The sequence below is a fragment of the Nycticebus coucang genome, chromosome X, assembly GCF_027406575.1.
Source record: "Nycticebus coucang isolate mNycCou1 chromosome X, mNycCou1.pri, whole genome shotgun sequence".
NCBI classification, from domain to species: Eukaryota; Metazoa; Chordata; class Mammalia; order Primates; family Lorisidae; genus Nycticebus; species Nycticebus coucang.
This window is the reverse complement of record NC_069804.1, coordinates 62926211-62948045: the sequence shown is the minus strand read 5'-3', so window position 1 is coordinate 62948045 and position 21835 is coordinate 62926211. Positions and strand designations below refer to the sequence as shown.

Here is a 21835-nt window from a genome sequence, read left to right as displayed (position 1 = left end):
GCTGAGCTAAACGTTCTTCTCATTCACCATCATGCTCTGCTTCCATAACCTAATTCCTTGTGCACTGAGAGAATACCAAACAATAAAAAAAAGTTTAAAAAAAGAATTTATAAGGGCTAATTTTGAGCCAATAAAATATCTTAGGAAAGACACAACCCAACACAAGGAGGTGAATAAAACCAGTATTTTGTAATAAATTCTTCCCTTGGAAACACATCTGTGCTTTCTTCCTACATTTGGAAATGTTCACTAAATTTTAAAAATTCTCATCACGATATTTTATACCATGAATCACGTACACTTAGGTCTATTTCAGCCAGATAATCTATGGCTATTAAAGAATTATATTATCTTATTCATAAGATGAGAGGTACTGATGTTTTATTCTCTCAATGCTGTGCTAATAATTCCACACATCTAGCACATAGGTTATAAGTGGAAAAGAAGCATCATTGTTCATACCTCATGTTTTGGTATTTCAAGTCACCCAAAACTTCATTTGCTACTGGCCACTGACAACCACTGTGTGTGAACGGTGGGTATTGGTGCTAGTCTTCATAGAGCATCAGTGGGTCTCCGTCATCTTTCAAAAATGAAGCCACTTTCCTTCCACTCTTCTGAGGGTGATCTTCATTCATTTTCCCCAAAGCTTCTATCTGAGCTAAAATATCGGCTTCATTATCTGCTGAGATATTTAGGCCAGAAACAGCATTGAAGAGCTCTCATTCATTAAGTGCTTCCTTAACTCACCCTTTCTGGAAAAAATTTCCAGCATGCCACAGCATGTTATATTAGCTGAGGTTAGCATGGACAAATGTACATTCATTATATAACTTCTGCATCAAATGAAGAGTTTGATAGTAGGCTTCTTTCATCTCTTCACTACTGAGCTTTACTTCTTTTAATTTAGGGGCTGGAACTTGATTATGGCCAGTGACAGACGTAACTAAAATGTGTTTCTTGAGTAATACAACAGTTGAACAAGGAATTCTAGCTTTCTGCATTCCTGTGAGTTTGTACATTTCTTTTTCTGCCCACATGCAGATGATCTTATGTGGATTTAGTTTACTGAATATATCTTTAAACCTGAAATCATCTTTAACATATTTTTTCATGATTCCTAAACTCATTAAGGGTTGTTTTAAATACCTTGATGGCACATTCTGCAGGTATAACTTCAATATCTTCCATTTCATCCTCCATGTTCCCTTCACATGCATGAAAGACAACAGATTCCTTTCCTGTGGTAATAATACATCCAGTGATTGTCTCCAACAATATAGACTTGATCATTTTATACATAAGTAAACGTGTCATAGGATAAATTGTTTTTGTGCAGTGGAATTCTACTTTTTCTCATGAACACAGGCACTTTGACATTCTTCTGAGTAGACATGTTGTTTTAAAGCATTAAAAACATAGTTCAATAGTTTTAAATCCATTCAATTTCCATCTCCTACCTGAAACCCAGGAGGAAAATTTTCTATTCTTGCTGAATTCTTTCTTCCACATACTACTTCATCATGTTTGGTGGTGATGCCTGTTCCTTTTCCAATAACCCTTTCTGGAAGTGGGAACTGGTTTTGCTAGTTGACAGGGATCATCACGAGTATCCTGCCTGTCGACCTCATCTTCAGAGATATTGCTGTCTTAATAAGAATGACCTTTTTGATAATTTTCAAAGGAACTGGAAACTTTGTTATTTCCATTGAATTTTTTTCTTCACAACTAAGCTGTGCACCATATTCTCTGTCAAATTTCATCTGTAGAATTTGAGACAGCATTGGGTCACTGGAAGTCTCAACGTTTTCTCCAGTAATAAATTGTCCTTCAACAACAACTTAAGGAAAAACAGCAGCTTATTCTTCTAACTGCAGCTCCTTGACCAGACTGTGGCCATGACTCTAAAGGAAAATTTATTCTCTTCAATGGGTGTTACAAACGGAAATTTGATACCAGAATGTCTGACAAAAATAGTCATAAGCAATGTACTTTCTATTGGTACATTTTATTTTCATGAAAATGAATTGATTTATACTTTTGTCATACTCATATTTAAGAAAAGGGATCATGGGTTCTGAGAGAGACAAATATGTAAGAACTATCTAAATGTTGTATTTTAACTTTTAACTTCTCCATACTTAGGTAAAATGATTAGGATACAGCTCATGATGTGACTGCTCTAAATTCATAATGAAAATATAAATTATCTGGAAGGACAGAATAACAGCCTTAACCATTGTTGACATATTTTAATGAAGTCAATAAAACAAAATTCAATTTACACGTCACTAATAGATTACTTTTTTATTATTAAATCATAGCTGTGTACATTAATGCAATTATGGGATACGATGTGCTGATTTTATATACAATTTGAAATACTTTAATCAAACTAGTTAACATAGCCTTCACTGTATTTTCGTAGTTATTGTGTTAACACATTTATACTCTACACTTAGTAGATTTAACATATACCACTATAAAATGCACCATTCTTGAGAGTAATATAACAAGTTAATTAGAAATATTAAGTAATCAATGTATGTGAAAAACCACATATATACCAAATTAACTAATTTGAGCTATTTAGCCTCATTATTAATAGGTTTTAGTACTTTTAAAAAGTAACCATTGTACTGGAAAAGTGTATTGGCTTTTTTTTTTTTTTTGGATTGAAGTTCATTAACAGCAGTGTAATCATTCATCCTATTAATCAAGTCAGATAAGAACCACTGAAGCTACAAACTTCTCTCTGTTATTTAAAAGCAAAATTCTAGACACTTTTTCCATCAGAAACCTTCTCTTTTAACATCATTTTAAAATGCCAAAAATTTCTTTCTAGAACAATACTTATTTTGTTTTTGTTGTATAGCTTTTAATTACATTGCAGAGAAGTGTGATTTAGGTATCTACTCACAACATATTTGAAATGTTTACTACCCTGAAATAAAGATTTAAATGACGGGTGATGGCTTTACAGAAGTTTCAGAGAACACAAATATTTCAGACAATTAACCATTTAAAACTTATTTTATTTTTTGTTTATGACATACTCAGACAAACAGCAGCAAACCATTGCTGTCTGGCATTCTTGGAGTGTGCAGTTAAAATGCTTTTTAAGAAATTAACTACTAACAGAGGTTTTTTTTCTTTTTTTATTGTTGGGGATTCATTGAGGGTACAATAAGCCAGGTTACACTGATTGCAATTGTTAGGTAAAGTCCCTCTTGCAATCATGTCTTGCCCCCAAAAAGTGTGACACACACCAAGGCCCCACCCCCCTCCCTCCTTCCCTCTTTCTGTTTCACCCCCAATAACCATAATTGTCATTAATTGTCCTCATATCAAAATTGAGTACATAGGATTCATGCTTCTCCATTCTTGTGATGCTTTACTAAGAATAATGTATTCCACTTCCATCCAGGTTAATACGAAGGATGTAAAGTCTCCATTTTTTAAATGGCTGAATAGTATTCCATGGTATACATATACCACAGCTTGTTAATCCATTCCTGGGTTGGTGGGCATTTAGGCTGTTTCCACATTTTGGCAATTGTAAATTGAGCTGCAATAAACAGTCTAGTACAAGTGTCCTTATGACAAACGGATTTTTTTCCTTCTGGGTAGATGCCCAGTAATGGGATTGCAGGATGAAATGGGAGGTCTAGCTTGAGTGCTTTGAGGTTTCTCCATACTTCCTTCCAGAAAGGTTGTACTAGTTTTCAGTCCCACCAGCAGTGCAAAAGTGTTCCATTCTCTCCACATCCACGCCAGCATCTGCAGTTTTGAGATTTTGTGATGTGGGCCATTCTCACTGGGGTTAGATGATATCTCAGGGATGTTTTGATTTGCATTTCTCTAATATATAGAGATGATGAACATTTTTTCATGTGTTTGTTAGCCATTCGTCTGCGTTTTAGAGAAAGTTCTATTCATGTCTCTTGCCCATTGATATAAGGGATTGTTGGCTTTTTCCAGGTGGATAATTTGAGTTCTCTATAGATCCTAGTTATCAAGCTTTTGTCTGATTGAAAATATGCAAATATCCTTTCCCATTGTGTAGGTGTCTCTTTGCTTTGGTTATTGTCTCCTTAGCTGTACAGAAGCTTTTCAGTTTAATGAAGTCCCATTTGTTTATTTTTGTTGTTGTTGCAATTGCCATGGCAGTCTTCTTCATGAAGTCTTTCCCCAGCCCAATATCTTCCAGTGTTTTTCCTATGCTTTCTTTGAGGATTTTTATTGTTTCATGCCTTAAGTTTAAGTCCTTTATCCATCTTGAATCAATTTTTGTGAGTGGGGAAAGGTGTGGGTCCAGTTTCAGTCTTTTGCATGTAGACACTCAGTTCTCCCAACACCATTTATTGAATAGGGAGTCTTTCCCCCAAGGTATGTTCTTGTTTGGTTTATCAAAGATTAGGTGGTTGTAAAATGTTAGTTTCATTTCTTGGTTTTGAATTCGATTCCAAGTGTCTATGTCTCTGCTTTTGTGCCAGTACCATGCTGTCTTGAGCACTATGGCTTTGTAGTACAGACTAAAATCTGGTATGCTGATGCGCCCAGCTTTATTTTTGTTACAGAGAACTGCCTTAGCTATACGGGGTTTTTTCCGGTTCCATACAAAATGCAGAATCATTTTTTCCAAATCTTGAAAGTACGATTTTGGTATTTTGATAGGAATGGCATTGAATAGGTAGATTGCTTTGGGAAGTATAGACATTTTAACAATGTTGATTCTTCACATCCATGAGCATGGTATGTTCTTCCATTTGTTAATATCCTCTGCTATTTCATTTCTGAGGATTTCATAGTTTTCTTTATAGAGGTCCTTCACCTCCTTCGTTAGGTATATTCCTAGGTATTTCATTTTCTTTGAAACTATCGTGAAGGGAGTTGTGTCCTTAATTAGCTTCTCATCTTGACTGTTATTTGTGTACACAAAGGCTACTGACTTGTGGGCATTGATTTTATCTCCTGAAACATTACTGTATTTTTTGATGACTTCTAGGAGTCTTGTGGTTGAGTCTTTGGGGTTCTCTAAGTATAAGATCATGTCCATATATCTTTCCAAAAGGAATGTATTAATTTGCATTCCCACCAACAGTGCAGAAGTGTTCCCTTTTCTCCGCATCCATGCCAACATCTCTGGTCTTGAGATTTTGTGATATAGGCTAGTCTGCCATTCAATCCTGTAATTCCTCTGCTGGGCATATACCCAGAAGACCAAAAATCACAACATAACAAAGATATTTGTACCAGAATGTTTATTGCAGCCCAATTCATAATAGCTAAGTCATGGAAAAAAGCCCAAGTGCCCATTGATCGACGAATGGATTAATAAATTGTGGTATATGTATACCATGGAATACTATGCAGCCTTAAAGAAAGATGGAGACTTTACCTCTTTCATGTTTACACGGATGGAGCTGGAACATATTCTTCTTAGTAAAGTATCCCAAGAATGGAAGAAAAAATACCCAATGTACACAGCCCTACTATGAAACTAATTTGGGACTCTCACATGAAAGCTATAACCCAGCTACAACTTAACAATAGGGGGAAGTGGAAAAGGGGGTGTGTGGGTAGAGGGAGGGGAATCGGTGGGATCACACCTGTGGTGCATATTACAGGGGTATTTGCAAAACTTGGTAAATGTAGAATGTAAATGTTTTGGCACAGTAACTGAGATAACGCCGGAAAGGCTATGTTAACCACTGTGATAAAAATGTGTCAAATGGTTTATGAAGTGAGTGTATGATGCCCCATAATCATATCATTGTATACAGTTACGATTTAATAAAAAAAAAAATAAAAAGTTCATGTCGGCAGCAAGGAGGGAGCGTTTGACTTCCTCTGCTCCCATTTGGATTCCCTTTATTTCCTTGTCTTGCCTAATTGTATTGGCTAGAACTTCCAGCACTACATTGAATAGTAAAGGTGACAGAGGACAACCTTGTCTGGTTCCAGTTCTAAGAGGAAAAGATTTCAGTTTTACTCCATTTAGTAAAATATTGGCTTTGGGTTTGTCATAGACAGCTTCAATCAGTTTTAGAAATGTGCCACCTATGCCTATACTCTTCAGTGTTCTAATTAGAAAAGGATGCTGGATTTTATCAAATGCTTTTTCTGCATCTATTGAGAGGATCATGTGATCTTTATTTTTGCCTCTGTTAATATGGTGGATAACGTTTATGGACTTGCGTATGTTAAACCAGCCTTGCATCCCTGGGATGAAGCCTACTTGATCATGATGAATGACTTTTTTGATGATAAGCTGTAGTCTATTGGCTAGGATTTTGTTGAGAATTTTTGCATCTATATTCATGAGTGAGATTGGTCTGAAATTCTCCTTTTGGTTTGGGTGTTTTCCTGGTTTTGGTATCAGGGTGATGTTTGCTTCGTAGAATGTGTTGGGGAAGATTCCTTCTTCCTCAAATTTTTGGAATAATTTCTGCAGTACAGGAATAAGCTCTTCCTTGAAGGTTTGATAGAATTCTGGAGTGAAGCCGTGTGAACCAGGGCATTTTTTGGTTGGAAGATTTTTTATTGTTTCTTTGATCTCAGTGCATGAATTTGGTCTGTTCAGTAGCTCTATTTCTTCCTGGCTGAGTCTAGGGAGAGGGTGTGATTCCAAATATTGATCGATTTCTTTCACATTGTCAATTTTCTGGGCATAGAGTTTCTGGTAGTATTCAGAGATGATCTCTTGTATCTCTGTGGGATCAGTTGTTATTTCCCTTTATCATTTCTGATTGAGTTTACTAGAGATTTTACTTTTCTATTCCTTGTTAGTTTGGCCAATGGTTTATCTATTTTATTTATTTTTTCAAAAAACCAACTCCTTGTTTCATTAATTTTCTGAATGATTTTTTGTTTTCAGTTTCATTGATCTCTGATTTGATTTTGGGTATTTCTTTTCTCCTACTGATTTTAGGGTTAGATTGTTCTTCTTTTTCCAATTCCATAAGATCTCTTGTGAGATTGTTGATGTGCTCTCTTTCTGTTTTTCGAATGTAGGCATCTAAAGCGATGAATTTTCCTCTCAAAACTGCTTTTGCAGTATCCCACAGGTTTTGGTAGCTTGTGTCTTCATTGTTGTTGTGTTCAAGGAAGTTAATGATTTCCTGTTTTATTTCTTCCTGCACGCATCTCTTATTAAACAGAAGATTGTTTAATTTCCATGCCTTTGGGTGGGGTCGAGCATTTTTGTTAGAGTTGAGTTCCACCTTTAGTGCCTTATGGTCTGAGAAGATACAAGGTAAAATTTCAATTCTTTTGATTCTGTTGATATTTGTTTTGTGTCCCAGGATATGATCAATTTTGGAGAATGTTCCATGGGGTGATGAGAAGAATGTATATTCTTTATCTTTGGGGTGGAGTGTTCTATATGCGTCTATCAAGCACAGTTGTTCTAGGGTCTCATTTAAATCTCTTATATCCTTGTTTAATTTCTGTTTAGAGGATCTGTCCAGCTCTGTAAGAGGAGTGTTAAGCTCCCCTGTTATTATGCTATTATCAGATATCATATTACTCAGACTGAGTAAGGTCTGTTTCAAGAATCTGGGAGCATTTAAATTGGGTGCATAAATATTTAGAATTGAAATGTCTTCCTGTTGTATTTTTCCCTTGACTAATATAAAGTGACCATCTTTGTCTTTTTTGACTTTAGTTGCTTTAAATCCACATGAATCTGAAAATAAGATTGCAACTCCTCTTTTCTTCTGAATTCCATTTGCCTGAAAAGTTGTCTTCCAACCCTTGACTCGGAGCTTTAATTTGTCTTTTGATGCCAGGTGTGTTTCTTGCAGACAACAAATGGATGGCTTGTATTTTTTAATCCATTCAACCAATCTATGTCTCTTCAGTGGGGAATTCAAGCCATTAACATTTATTCAGATAATTGATAAGTGTAGTATTCTATTCGTCTTGTTTTGTGAGAGTCCATTGCTTAGTTTTATCTTTTGCATCAGTGTGGAGGTTAGGTTCTGTCCTTTGATTTCTGAGTTCTTACGTTGCTGCTGATCCATTGTGGTGGTCAGTGTGCAGAACAGGTTGAAGTATTTCCTGTAGAGCTGGTCTTGTTGTGGCGAATTTCCTCAATGTTTGTATATCTGTAAATGATTTGATTTCTCCGTCAATTATGAAGCTTAGCTTAGCAGGGTACAGAATTCTGGGCTGGAAATTGTTCTGTTTAAGTAGATTAAAGGTAGATGACCATTGTCTTCTTGCTTGGAAAGTTTCATTAGAGAAGTCTGCAGTCACTCTGATGGATTTGACACTGTAGGTCAACTGGCGCTTACTCCTGGCACCTTGCAGAATCTTTTCTTTTGTCTTGACTTTGGACAGGTTCATCACAATGTGTCTTGGAGAAGCTCGGTTAGAGTTGAGGCGACCTGGGGTCCGATAGCCCTCTGAAAGCAGTGTGTCAGAATCTTTGGTGATATTTGGGAAATTTTCTTTTATAATATTCTATAGTATGGCTTCCATTCCTCTGGGGCATTCTTCTTCCCCTTCTGGAATTCCTATAACTCGTACGTTGGGACGCTTCATAAAGTCCCATAATTCTGACAGTGAACGTTCTGCTTTCTCTCTCTTCTTTTCTGCCTCTTTTACTATCTGAGTTATGTCAAAAACTTTGTCTTCTACCTCTGAAATTATTTCTTCTGCATGGTCTAACCTGTTGCTGATACTTTCCATTGCCTAACTGACTGTTCCCTAATTGACTTTTTCAGTGCTTCAGCTCTGCTATATCCTTTTTATATTCTTCATATCATTCATTTTTTAATTGATTCTGTTTTTGGATTTCCTTTTGGTTATTTTCCACTTCATTAGCAGTTTCCTTCATTGTTTCCATCATTTCTTTCATTGTTTTCAACATGTGTATTCTAAATTCCCTTTCTGTCATTCCTAACGTTTCTTTATAGGTGGAATCCTCTGCAGTAGCTACCTCATGGTCCCTTGGTGGGGTTGTTCTGGGCTGGTTCTTCATGTTTCCTGGAGTTTTCTGCTGATTCTTCCTCATGAGTGATTTCTTTTATCTGTTTCCTTGCCCTAATTTTTCTTTCACTTCTTCTTGCTCTTTAAGCTCTTGTGCCTGTGGACTAAGGGTTACAGGACCAGAAGGGTGAGAAGGTTGAAGAGCAAAAAAAGGGATGAAAGAAAGGAGGGCCGAGTGATGAGAAAAAAAAAAGAAAATTAGAGAAAGGAGAGGGGTTGTGTAAAAGGAATATTGACAAAAAGAAGAGAGGGAGACAGAGCAATATAGGTGTACCGTAGGGTACTTTGATACAATCTTAAAAAAAAACCACCTCCTGGGGGTGCCCAGTTGTGTGGTTCCCTTAAGGTCAGCAGCTCTTTGCTAACCTGATCAGACACAGTACCCCACCTCCACCAAGTAGAGAGGAAAGACAAAAATGCTATAAATCAAACCAAAACAAGCAAACAGAAAACTTTACGGGATAAAATTGGGTGGAAAACCAAATAATAGCAGTAGAAACACTAACAAAAATGAAGTTCTTAGTATTGAAATAGGCGGCAATGGGAAATTATAATTAAACTAGAAAATTTGAGAAAGAAAAAGGATCTGTATGGAAAAGGTTTGACTTAAAAAACAAAACAACAATCAACAACATCAAAATAACCAAAAAAAAAAAAAAAAACAACCAAACGAAAAAAAAAAAAACACAACCCAAAAGAAAGCAGTATGTATATGTTATTGAATATTGTCTGGGCAACACGTGGTCTTCTGGGGTATGAGATGTTAATCACAGTTCTGATACCACTGGAGGCTACTATTTTCTCAAACCCCAGCAGGTAGACACCGTAAATCTCTCTTCAGCCCACTTAAAAGTCACTTCGAACCTGTTCACTTGCTGAGCAGAAGCTTTCCCAGGGAAGTTCTTGTCGCTGGAATCACTGCTGAAGTGGCTATCCACTTACTCTGTGTGCCAAAACTGGTCTCCCTCTGCCCCCAAGGGTTAGGGCTGCAAGGCGGCTCAGACCCTGCCCTTGGGCTACTTGGTCACTGGGTTACCAGCTCCCACCCAATTCTAGCTCTGCGACCCTGAGGGAGGAGCTTGCCGGGGCAGATCACTCACAATGGCTGCCTGTGACCCAGAGACAAACACTATTAGCTCCGTCTGGCTTAGCGGCTCAGACTGGGGCCCTAGACAAAGGCCAAAGTTCTCTGCACGCCCGATAAGGCTTTCCCCAAGGCTGTTCAGCTGAGTGCCAAGTCCAAAGACACCAAAACAGTTCACAGGTATGGTGTTTCTTGTTTGCAGTCTCGCTGCTATTGAACTTACAGTTGTGGGCGGGTTTAGACTGATTGAACACACGCGACCACTTGCCGGTTTTCCACTGTTTTAGTCCTCCTCTTGGGGTCCAGAAGTCTCTCGCTGACTCCCTGTATCCTCTCAGGGGTGATGATAGGCAGATCCCACCAGCCAGAGATGCCTGGAGTCCTATCTCCCCAGACTCACGGTGCCCAGATGCAAGGAAGCTGTTACTCGGCTGACATCTTGCTCCGCCTCCCTAATAGAGGGTTTTTTAAAAGACAATAAAAATAAACAATCTCTTGTATATCTGTGGTATCAAATGTTATTTCTCTCTTTTTGTTTATGATTAACATTTTTTTATTAAATCATAGCTGTGTACATTCATACGATCATGGGGCACCATACACTGCTTTTATAGACTGTTTGATACATTTTCATCACAATGATTAACATGCCCTTCCTGGCATTTTCTTACTTATTGTGTTAAGACATTTACATTCTACATTTACTAAGTTTCACATATACCCTTGAAAGATGAACCGCAGGTGTTGTCCTACCAATCACCCTCCCTCTGTCCAACTCCCCCCTCCCTCCCCTACCTTTCCCCTTCACCCTATTATTGGGTTATAACTCAGTTATAGCTTTCACGTGAAAGCCATAAATTAGTTTCATAGTAGGGCTGAGTACATTAGATACTTTTTCTTAATTCTTGAGATACTTTACTAAGAGGAATATGTTCCAGCTCCATCCATGTAAACATAAAAGAAGTAAAGTCTCCATCTTTCTTTAAGGCTGCATAATATTCCAGGGTGTACATATACCACAATTTATTGATCCATTCATGGGTTGATGGGCACTTGGGCTTTTTCCATGACTTAGCAATTATGAGTTGGGCTGCAATAAACATTCTGGTAGAAATATCCTTGTTATGATGTGATATTTTTGTCTTCTGGGTATATGCCTAGTATAGGAATTATAGGATTGAATGGCAGATCTATTTTTAGATCTCTATGTGTTCTCCAAACATCTTTCCAAAAGGAATGTATTAATTTGCATTCCCACCAGCAGTGCAGAAGTGTTCCTTTTTCTCCACATCCACGCCAACATCTCTGGTCTTGGGATTTTGTGATATAGGCTAATCTTACTGGAGTTAGATGACATATCAAAGTAGTTTTGATTAGCATTTCTCTGATGGTTGAAGGTGACGAGCATTTATTCATATATCTGAAGGCCGCGCGCCTGTCTGCTGCAGAGAAGTTTCTCTTCAAGTCCCTTGCCCAACCTGTGATGGGATCAATTGTTCTCTTGCTTATACGTTTGAGTTCTCTGTAGATTCTGTTTATTAAACCTTTCTCAGAAGTAACCTGCAAATATATTCTCCCATTCTGAGGGCTGTTTGCTTGCTTTACTTACTGTGTTCTTGGCTGTGCAGAACCTTTTTAGTTTGATCAGGTCCCAGTAGTGTATTTTTGAAGGTGCTTCAATTGCCCAGGGCGTCCTCCTCATAAAATACTCGGAAAGACCGATTTCTTCAAGGGTTTTCCCTACACTATTTTTATAGTTTCATGTAGTAAGCTTAAAACTTTAATGCAGTGAGAGTCTATCTTAGTTAATGGTGAAAGGTGTGTGTACAGTTTCAGTATTTTATAGGTTGCCAGCCAGTTCGCCCAGCACCATTTGTTAAACAGGGAATCTTTTCCCCACTGAATGTTTTTAATTGGCTCTCGAAGATTACATAACGTTATGTAGCTGGATTCATCTCTTGCTTCTCTATTCTGTTCCAGACATCTACTTTTCTGTTTTTGTGCCAGTACCATGCTGTTTTGATCACTATTGATTTGTAGTATAGTCTGAGGTCTGGTAGCATGATTCCTCCTGCTTTGTTTTTATTTCTGAGTATGTTTTGGCTATTTGAGGTTTTTTTCTGATTCCATATATAATGAAGTATTGTTTTTCAAGGTCTTTAAAGTATGACAGTGGAGCTTTAATAGGGATTGCATTAAAATTATATATTTCTTTGGGTAGTATGGACATTTTAACAATGTTGATTCTTTCAAGCCATAAGGATGGTATGTTTTTCCATTTAACATTTTCAGCTATATTTTTTCTTAGAGTTTCATTGTTCTCTTTATAAATATCTTTCACGTCCTTTGTTAGATAAACTCCCAAATATTTCGTATTCTTTGGCACTACTGTGAATGGAAAAGATCCTTAACTGTTTTTTGTATTTGACTATTGTTGTTATATATAAAGGCTACCAATTTATGAATGTTGATTTTGTAACCTGAGATGCTGCTGTATTCCTTGATCACTTCTAAGAGTTTTATAATAGAATCCCTGGTGTTTTCCAAATATACAATCATATCATCTGCGAAGAGCAAAAGTTTGGTCACTTGTGACCCTATATGGATACCCTTGATCACCATTTTTACCCTAATTGCAGTGGCTAAAATTTCCATTACAATGTTAAAGAGCAGTGAAGACAATGAGCAGCCTTGTCAGGTTCCTGATCTGAGTGGAAATGATTTCAATTTAATTACATTTGATATGATATTGGCTGTGGGTTTGCTGTAGATGGCCTCTATCAGTTTAAGAAATGTCCCTTCTCTACCAATGTTCTTAAGTGTTCTGATCATGAAGGTATGCTGTATATTATCAAAAGCTTTTCCTGCATCAAATGAGAGAATCATATGGTCTTTGTTTTTTAATTTGTTTATGTGCTGAATTATACTGATAGATTTATGTATATTGAACCAGCCTTGAGATCCTGGGATAAAACCGACTTGGTCATGATGTATAATTTGTTTGATGTGTTGCTGGATTATGTTTGTTAGGATCTTGTTGAATATTTTTGCATCTATATTCATTAGTGATATTGTTCTGTAATTTTCTTTACTTGTTGGGTCTTTTCCTGGTTTGGGGATCAGGGTGATGTTTCCTTCAGAGAACTTGTTGGGTAGTCTTTCTTCTTTTTCTACCATTGGAACATATTGAGTAATATAGGTACTAATTTCTCTTTAAAGGTTTTGTAGAATTCTGACGTGAAGCCATCTGGTCCCAGGCTTTTCTTTTTAGGGAGGTTTTGTGTGGTTGATGCTATTTCAGAACTTGACATGGGCCTGTTTAAAATTTCCAATTGATTCTGACTATGTCTTGGAAGGTCACGTGGTTCGAAGAGTAGGTCAATTTCCTTCAGATTTTCGTATTTCTGAGAATAAAGTTTCTTGTAATATTCATTAAGGTTTTTGAATTTCTGAGGAGTCTGTTGTTATTTCATCTTTGTCATTTCTGATTGATGAGATTAAAGATTTTAAACTTTTTTTTCCTGATTGGGTTAGCCAAAGGTTTATCTATTTTATTGACTTTTTCAAAAACCAACTTTTTGATTTATTGATCTGTTGTATAATTCTTTTGTTTTCAATTTCATTTAATTCTGCTCTAATTTTGTTTATTTCTTTTCTTCTACTGGGTTTGGGGTTGGAAATTTCTTTCTTTTACAGTTGCTTGAGATGTCCCATTAAGTTTTTAACTTCCTCTCTTTCCTTTTTCTTGTGGAAGGCTTGCAGTCTATAAATTTCCCTCTTAGGACTGACTTTGCGGTATCCCAGAGGTACTGATAATTTGTGTCTTCATTGTCATTTTGTTCCAAAAATTTGGCAATTTCCTTCTTATTCTCATCTCTGACCCAGCTATCATTCAGCATAAGGTTATTTAACTTCCATGTTTTTGTGTGAGTATGCAGAAACCTGTTCTTACTCAGCTCAACTTTAATTCCATGGTGGTCCGAGAAGATGCAAGGAATAATTTCTATTTCTTTAAGTTTACGTAGGTTAGATTTGTGACCAAAGATGTGATCGATTTTGGAGTATGTTCCCTGGGTTTATGAGAAGTATGTGTATTCAGTTTTGTTGGGATGAAATGTTCTGGAGATGTCTGCTAAATCCAAATGTTGGATGGTTAGGTTTAAATGTAAGATTGCTTTGCTCAGCTTCTTATTGGAGGATAGATCCAACACTGCCAAAGGAGTGTTGAAATCTCCAACTATAATAGAGCTGGATAAAATCAAGTTGCTCATGTCTGTTAGAGTTTCTCTTATAAACTGAGGTGCATTCTGGTTGGGTGCATAGATATTAGTCACTGAAATCTCATCATATTGAGTCTTACCCTTAACAAATATGAAGTGACCATTTTTGTCCTTCCTTACTTTTGTTGGTTTAAAGCCTATTGTATCTGCAAATAAAACTGCAACACCTGCTTTTTTCTGATTACCATTTGCCTGTAAATATGGATGACCATCCTTTCACCCTGAGTTTATATTTGTCTTTAAACATAAGATATGGCTCTTGTATGCAACAAATATCTGGCCTGAATTTTTGTATCCAGTCAGCTAACCTGTGCCTCTTTAGAGGACAGTATCAGCCATTTACATTAATGGAGAATATTGATAAGTCTAATAAAATTTGGGTATCAAGTTTTTCGAAAGTCCAGTGGACATTTTTAATCCTTTCACCACAATGATAGTTGGAGTTTGATCAAAAGTTTCTGAGTGAGTTTACTTTTGAGGTAGAGGATTGGGCTGGTCATTATGGAGGATAGGTCTGAGAATATCCTGAAGAGCTGGTTTGGTTATGGCAAATTTCTTCAACATATGAATGTCATTAGAGTATTTAATTTCTCCATCATAAATGAAACTCAGTATAGCTGAATATTGGCTCCAGGGTTGAAAGTTATTTTGCTTTAGGAGGTTAAAAGTTGGTGACCATCCTCTTCTGGCTTGAAAAGTTTCAGCAGAGAGATCTGCAGTCATTCTAATATTCTTTTCTTTATAGGTAATGGCTTTCTTCCATCTGGCTGCTTTGAGAATTTTCTCCTTCATATTAACTTTAGTGAAGTTAATTATGTTATGCCTTGGGGATGTCTTATTCAGATTGAGTCGTTCTGGGTTCCTGAAACTGTCTGCTATCTGAATTTCAGAATCTCTTGGCATGTTTGGAAAATTCTCTTTTATAATTTCATGGAGAAGGGCCTCTGTGCCTAGCGAGGCCACTTCATCACTTTCAGGGATTCCAATGAGACAGATATTACCCTTCTTCGAATTATCCCAGACCTCTCTGAGAGAATGATTCATTTGGGGGCTCTCCATTTCTCTTCCTCCTTGAGAGTTTGGGAGCGTTCAAAGGGTTTGTCTTCAATGTCAGAAATCCTTTCTTCTGCTTGCTCCACTGTTAGTGAAGGATTCTACTGTATTTTTCAAATCTTTGGGGGCTGCAAATTCTTGCTTTAGTGAATCAAAATCTTTGGTGGTTTTTTCTTTAAGTTCCTTAAATTCTTGAGACAACTTTTGAATTTCTCCTCAAATTTGTAATTCTGACTTTTGAATTGCTGCTTGAATTTCTAATTCCAAGTTTTCCTCCATTTTATTAATCTTCTTTGCAATCCAAATTCTGAATTCGATTTCTGACATCTCGGCCAGCTGTTTATGAATAGGACCTTCAATTACATCTGCCATATCTTTCCTTTAGGGGGTTGATCTATTCTGGTTATTCATGTTACCAGAGCTTTTCTGCTGATTCTGCCATATGATTATTTTACACCGTTTGATTTTTCCCCTGGATCTTTGTGAAGTACCCATACAGTGCTATATCCTAAGAAACTGGAGACCTGTTTGGTGTGGTGGGACCAAGTGGTTCTGTCTTGTTTGCAGCTGGTTTCTCTTCGACCTTAGTGAAACAGTTAGTCTTGATTGAAGTCTCAGCTGTGGAGAAATACCAGCAATTAAGTCACCCCGCCCCTCACAGGCAACAATTGGAAAAGGAAAATCAAACCTTCCTACAACCACACACCCAGAGCACCACCTGAATAGTCCTTGGGTGATTTGTTCAGTTCAAAAGGTCCAAATCAATTTTCTCAGTCAGCACCTGTATCAGGTGGGAGAGTTTAAAAGGTCTCTGGCAAGTGGATCACCGGGGTCTGATGACTATTCTGATATGGCTTGCTCCAGTGCTGTGTGGAGTCAGGGGGAGCCACCCAGCAAATAGATCAGTCTGGAAAGGTTGATGCCTCCTTCTTCACCTTGCACCTCTGTCACACCCAGTCACTGATAGCCCCGCAGTTGGCTGACCTGGTTGCCTGTAGTGAACAGATACTCCAGGGGTTTGTACCTGCCTGAATCAGAAGGAAATCTATTTCTGCTCAGCCAGGCCACTATGCTCTGCCTTTATCTAACAGGAAGAGGTGAGGCCGCCTGACAACCTCGGGCACTTGATGGAGGCTAGGGTGTGTTCATTCATTTTCAGCCCCACCCCTGATGGATGTTACTGACATAATAGAACAGAACAACTTTGCGGGACATTTTTCTGTTCCTGCTAAATTCCCCTGCAGAAGAGAAGCTGTTTTGAGTTCCCAAAGCCTGTGCCTCAGGCCCTGTCTTTGCTCCTGCAGTTTTGTATTTGGTTACCTGTCAGTTCTAGCTTGCTGCCTTCCTTTATCTATAGGCTGAATATCCCCTGAGGGCCAGGTGCATCTTAAGGTCAGTAAAGCGTTCCTCTGGGTCAGCCCCGCCCTGGGACCTTCCCCGGCCAATGAATGCATTTCTAGTCCCTGCTCCACCCAGGTCAGTACCACGTCAGGCAAACCCTTTACTCACAGGGCTTGTGTTTCCGTCTCAGATCTGTTCCCATAGTGGTTGCCACCTGAGTAGATGCCCGGCCTCCTCTTGTTGCCCATGGAGACAGGGGGTGTGGCTTCAGAATATCTGGTAGTGAGCCCTATTATTGCTAAAAGACAGCTGCTGTTCTGTCCCTCTCTGCGCATCAGGGCACTGCTGCTCTGGTGTGGTTCCCTCTCACCCGACCATCCTCCCTTCGCTCCCATGCCCCAGAGTCAGTACTGACTAGCTGCAATTTAGGCACTGTCCACACCCTTCAATAAATCACCCAAGAATCTGGACTCCCATGGGATAGGCCTCCAGACCTCAGAGTGAGAGCAGAGGGGAGTGCTGGGATCTCAGAGTTGCAGGTAGAGAGTATATACAGTTTTATACAGTTTTGTGCCTGGCAGGAGATCACTGTGGCACCCTAGTAGGGGAGGTAGGTCCAGTTTTTAGAGGGTCTCTCCCGTGGAGTGTAGTGGGAGGACCTTTGAACTTCTGCTCGTTTGTTTGTCGGGCACTCTGAGCCATTCTTATGGGGGAGGGGACTCCCGTCTACTTGGTGATGAATTTTGTAGATTTTGTTTGTATCCTTGGGGCCGCAGCTCACCTCAGCGGGTTTGATGTGTGTTCTTAAACCTTCTTTCTTGGTGCAGCTTAAATTCACCAGGTTACTTGCTAAATTTTTGTCCTTTAACTCTCCTTCTAGACAGGAGCCTCTGTAAAAAGCTGGCTTCAGTCAGCTATCTTCTCTCCGCCCCTGTTTATGATTAATATCATAAAAGATTTTAATTTTCCATTTCTAGGTAATGTAACCCATGGTTTATTGAATTTATTTACCTTTTTTTAAGAACCAAGTTTTTGTTTCATTAACTTTCTGAATTATTCTTTTATATTCTATTTCATTTATTTCTGATTTAATTTTGGTTATTTCTTTTCTTCTGCTATGTTTGAGATTGGATTGATCTTTATTTTCCATTTCTTTACAATGAATCATTAGATTTCTGATGTGCTCTCTTCCTGTATTTTGGAAATAGGCATCTAATGCTATAAATTTCCCTCTTACGACTGCTTTTGCAGTATTCTACAGCATCTTCATTGTTGTTTTGCTCAAGGAAGTTAATGATTTCCTTTTTTATCTCTTCCTTGACTCAAATGTCATTCAACATAAGGTGGTTTAATTTCCATGCCTTTGTGTGGAGATGAAAATTTTTATTGGAATTAAGTTCCAACTTTATTCCTCTGTGGTCTGAGAAGGTACAATGTAAAATTTCAATTGTTTTGATTCTGTTGAGGTTTGATTTCTTTTCTAGGATATGATCTATTTTGAAGAATGTTGCACAAGTGAACAAGAACAACATATATTCTTTAGCTTTGGGATAGATGTTACTGTATATGCACATTAAGCACAGTTGCTCTAGGGTCATCATTAAGTCCCTTGTATCTTTCTTTAGTTTCTGTTTGGAGGATCTGTCCATGTCTGCGAAAGGAGTATTAACATACCTTGCTATTAATATGTCATAGGATATCATATTGCGGAGACTAATAAAGGTCTGTTTCAAAAATCTGGAAGCATTTATGTTGGGTGCATAAATATTTAGAATTGAAATGTCCTCTTGTGGTATTGGTCCTTTGACCAATACTGTGTCCATCTTTGTCTTTTTTCACTTTAGTTCCTTTAAATCCACTTGTATCTGAAAATAAGATTGCAACCCTTCCTTTCTTCTGATTTCCATTCGCCTGAAAAATTGTTTTCCATCCCTTGACCCTGACTTTTACTTTGTCTTTCGAGGCTAGACATGTTTCTTGAAGGCAGCATATGGATAGCTCGTGCTTTCTTTATCCAATCATCCAGCCTGTGCCTCTTCAGTGGGGAATTCAAGCCATTGACATTTATTGAGATAATTGATAAGATGATAAAGTTCTGTTCATCTTCTTTTGTAAAAGGCCATTGCTTAGTTTTATCTTTGTGTCATCACAGCAGGTAGTCTTTGTCCTTTAGTTTCTGGTTGTTTAGTTTTCTGGTGATCTCTTGTGATAGTCAGTGTGTTTAATAGGTCTAATTATTTCCCATAGAGGTGGTATTGTTGTGACAAACTTACTCAATGCTTTCATTTCGGTAAATGATTTGATTTCTCCATCAATTTTAAATCTTGGCTTAGCGGAATATAGAATTCTGGGCTGAAAATTGTTTTGTTTAAGTAGATTAAAAGTAGATGACCATTCTCTTCAGGCTTGAAAAGTTTCATTTGAGAAGTCACCTGTCACCCTGGTGGATTTGCCCCTATAGGTCAATTGGCAATTACTGCTGGCAGCTTGCAGAATTTTCTATTTTGTCTTGACTTTGGACAGGTTCATGACAATGTGTCTTGGAGTATCTCTGTTTGAGTTGAAATGACCTGGGGTTTGATATTCCTCTGAAAGGAGCGTGTCAGAATCTTTGGTGATACTTGGGAAATTTTTAGTTATAATACCCTCTAGTGGTGAGAAAGGATACCTGGGAAGGGAGAGTTCTAGGAGGACAGAGGTCTCAAGGAGATCCCAAGAATACACCTGCAGAGTCCCCCACCCCATGGTGACTCAGCTCTTAGGAATTTGTAGACACTTAACTTCCTAGGACCTGGAAATTTCATCTTCTGTGAAATTCTGTAGTTTTGTGAGGTCTGCAACAGTTTCTCTTCCTTGATTAAAACTGACCAATGAGAAAAGTATATATGAGCTGGAACTTTTTGACTGAGGATAAAAAGGAGAAGACTGAGCCAGTCTGGGAGCAGGGCCATTTTGAATTCTTCTATGCCGTTTGCACCACCTACTGAAATAAAGCCCTTCCTCTCATAAACATGAGGTTTAGGTGCTCTTTCTCTGCATTGGGCCTCATCTTCCTACAACAGTAGGGCTTCCAGTCCTCTAGGGCATTCTTACTCCCTTTATGGGATAACTATAACTTCTACATTTGAATGCTTCATGAAGTCTCATAATGATCTCAGTGAATGTTCTGCTTTCTCTCTCTTTTTTCTGTCTCATTAACTGCCTGAGTTAGCTCAAGAACTTTATTATATACCTCTGAGGTTCTTTCTTCTTCATGATCTAAGCTGTTATTGATGCTTTGTACTGCATCTTTCAGTTCCCAGATAGACTGCTTCAATTCCTGAGGCCCTGCTACTTCCTTTCTACATTCTTCTTATCATTTATCTCTTCTTTGATTCTGTTTTTGTATTCAATTTGGATTATTTTTTACTTTCACACCAATTCCCTTGTTTTTACCATCCATATTTTCAATTTCCTTTACCTCTTTTCTAACACTTATTTATAATAATCTGAAGTAGCTACCTTATGATCCCTTGGGAAGAATGGAATACTCTGAAGTGTGAATCTCTGCAGTAGCTACCTCATGAACCCTTGGGAAGGGTGTTGCTCTGTTCTGGTTTCTAATGTTCCCAGAATTTTTTTGTTGTTTCTTCCTAACGAGTGTTTGCTGTTAGTCTATTTCTTTGCCCTATCTTTTCCTTTCACTTCCTCTTGCTCCTTCAGTTACTGTGTCTTTGATCTAAGGTGTTGAATTATCCTTTTTGTGAAGAACTAAAAGTAAAAGAACAGTGAAGAGTAAGAAGGGGTAGAAGATTTAAAAAAAGAAAAGAGAAAGGAAAGCGGGGAGTAAAAGGGAAGATTACCAAAAAGAACAGAGAAACAGAAAGAGAGAAACAGGAATAATAGTGGTGTACAGTAGTGTACTTTGACCCACACCTACAAATCCCAACTTCTGGGGGGCTTGGTTGTGTGGGTCCCTTGAGGTCTGGAGCTCCCTGCCAGCCTGAAAGGACACCATGACCCCACCTCCACCAAATAGAGAAGAAAAACAAAACTGCTATAAATAAAGCAAAAGAAACAAACAAAACCCTTAACGGATAAAATTGGGAGGAAACGAACAACAGGGGCAGAAAAACTATCAAAAACAAATCCTTTATTATTAAAGAAGGAAAAATGAAAAGTTACAATCACATAAGAAAAAAAGAGAAAGAAAAATCCAGGGGGGAAATGTTGCAAAACCTTTAAAAAGAAAAACGCACACACAGTGTGTGTGTGTGTGTGTGTGTGTGTGTGTTGCTGTATATTGCCTGGGCAACAGGTGTTCTTCTGGAGTAAGAGATGCTAATCATAATTTCATACAGCTGTATAAGAAGGAGACTAAAGGACTCTGTCTTGTCAATGTAACCTTTGCCCATCTTCTTGACTTCTTTGCCCTCAATCCCTACAGGGTTAGGAGCCTGAACCTCTCTTCAGTCTGCTTAATTGACACACCTCAAACTGTATCCCTCGACTATGCAGTGGCTTCCCCAGGAATGTGTTTGTTGCTCAAATATCCCCAGAAGTAGCTACCCCACTTATCAGGTGCTCCAGAACTGGCCTCACACTAGTACCCTGAGGGCCAAGCCTACAAGGTTGCTTCCCCACAATGGCTGCACCTAGCTTTCATATAGCCAAGCAATGAAAGCGCCACTCCCCTAAGTGGCTCATTCTTAGCCCTTGAGTGCTGTTCAAAATCACTCATTCACTCATCCAAGCTCTCACAAGGGAATTCAACAACGTACCCAGGTCTGTAAACTGTCACCATTGCCACCACTGCCACCATGTCACACATGCTAGTCTCTGTCCGAACACAAGTCATTGACCCTTATCCACTGTTTCTGTACTCTTCTTCAGGTTCTGAAGTCTCCTGATGCCTCTCTGGAATGTTTGTGGGTAGAGCCCACCCCCCCCCCAGAGATTCCTGAAGTCTTTTTTACCCAATCTAACTATGCATAGCTGCAAAGAAGCAGTCTCTAGTCTGCCATCTTGCTGACTACTCAAATTAAATGTTTAATTCAAAAGATCTACAAAAACTGAATGGATAAAAAAATACAACATCCAA

At 38.2% G+C, this 21835-nt stretch overlaps 1 pseudogene; it reads right to left on the bottom strand.

The window, feature by feature from the left end:
- Positions 1-548: 548 nt before the first annotated feature.
- LOC128576838 (serine/threonine-protein kinase RIO3-like) lies at positions 549-21592 on the bottom strand (annotated as a pseudogene).
- Between the last annotated feature and the right edge of the window lie 243 nt (positions 21593-21835).